This window comes from Triticum aestivum, unplaced genomic scaffold, assembly GCF_018294505.1.
Source record: "Triticum aestivum cultivar Chinese Spring unplaced genomic scaffold, IWGSC CS RefSeq v2.1 scaffold65472, whole genome shotgun sequence".
In the NCBI taxonomy this organism is placed as follows: domain Eukaryota; kingdom Viridiplantae; phylum Streptophyta; class Magnoliopsida; order Poales; family Poaceae; genus Triticum; species Triticum aestivum.
In genome coordinates, this window is record NW_025293418.1 from 1 (window position 1) to 1,028 (window position 1,028).

A 1,028-nucleotide genomic window follows, 5' to 3' on the forward strand; every position below is an offset into this window, starting at 1 on the left:
GGGCTCGGGGTAAAAGAACCCACGGCGCCGAAGGCGTCAAGGAACACTGTGCCTAACCCGGGGGCATGGCTAGCTTGCTAGCCATCCCTTGTGTTGCAAAGCTATTTAATCCACACGACTCTCGGCAACGGATATCTCGGCTCTCGCATCGATGAAGAACGTAGCGAAATGCGATACCTGGTGTGAATTGCAGAATCCCGCGAACCATCGAGTCTTTGAACGCAAGTTGCGCCCGAGGCCACTCGGCCGAGGGCACGCCTGCCTGGGCGTCACGCCAAAACACGCTCCCAACCACCCTCATCGGGAATCGGGATGCGGCATCTGGTCCCTCGTCTCGCAAGGGGCGGTGGACCGACGATCGGGCTGCCGGTGTACCGCGCCGGACACAGCGCATGGTGGGCGTCCTCGCTTTATCAACGCAGTGCATCCGACGCGCAGCCGACATTTTGGCCTCAGAACGACCCAGCAAACGAAGCGCACGTCGCTTCGACCGCGACCCCAGGTCAGGCGGGACTACCCGCTGAGTTTAAGCATATAAATAAGCGGAGGAGAAGAAACTTACAAGGATTCCCCTAGTAACGGCGAGCGAACCGGGAGCAGCCCAGCTTGAGAATCGGGCGGCTGTGCCGTCCGAATTGTAGTTTGGAGAGGCGTCCTCAGCGACGGACCGGGCCCAAGTCCCCTGGAAAGGGGCGCCTGGGAGGGTGAGAGCCCCGTCCGGCCCGGACCCTGTCGCCCCACGAGGCGCCGTCAACGAGTCGGGTTGTTTGGGAATGCAGCCCAAATCGGGCGGTAGACTCCGTCCAAGGCTAAATACAGGCGAGAGACCGATAGCGAACAAGTACCGCGAGGGAAAGATGAAAAGGACTTTGAAAAGAGAGTCAAAGAGTGCTTGAAATTGCCGGGAGGGAAGCGGATGGGGGCCGGCGATGCGCCCCGGCCGTATGCGGAACGGCTCTTGCTGGTCCGCCGCTCGGCTCGGGGTGTGGACTGTTGTCGGCCGCGCCGGCGGCCAAAGCCCGGGGGCC

At 62.0% G+C, this 1,028-nt stretch overlaps 1 non-coding gene across 1 annotated transcript; it reads left to right on the forward strand.

Moving 5' to 3' along the window:
- Positions 1-116: 116 nt before the first annotated feature.
- Positions 117-272, forward strand: LOC123178965 (5.8S ribosomal RNA). Its single transcript, XR_006489996.1, has one exon. It is a non-coding gene; the product is annotated as a 5.8S ribosomal RNA (ribosomal RNA).
- The last annotated feature ends 756 nt before the right edge of the window (positions 273-1,028 follow it).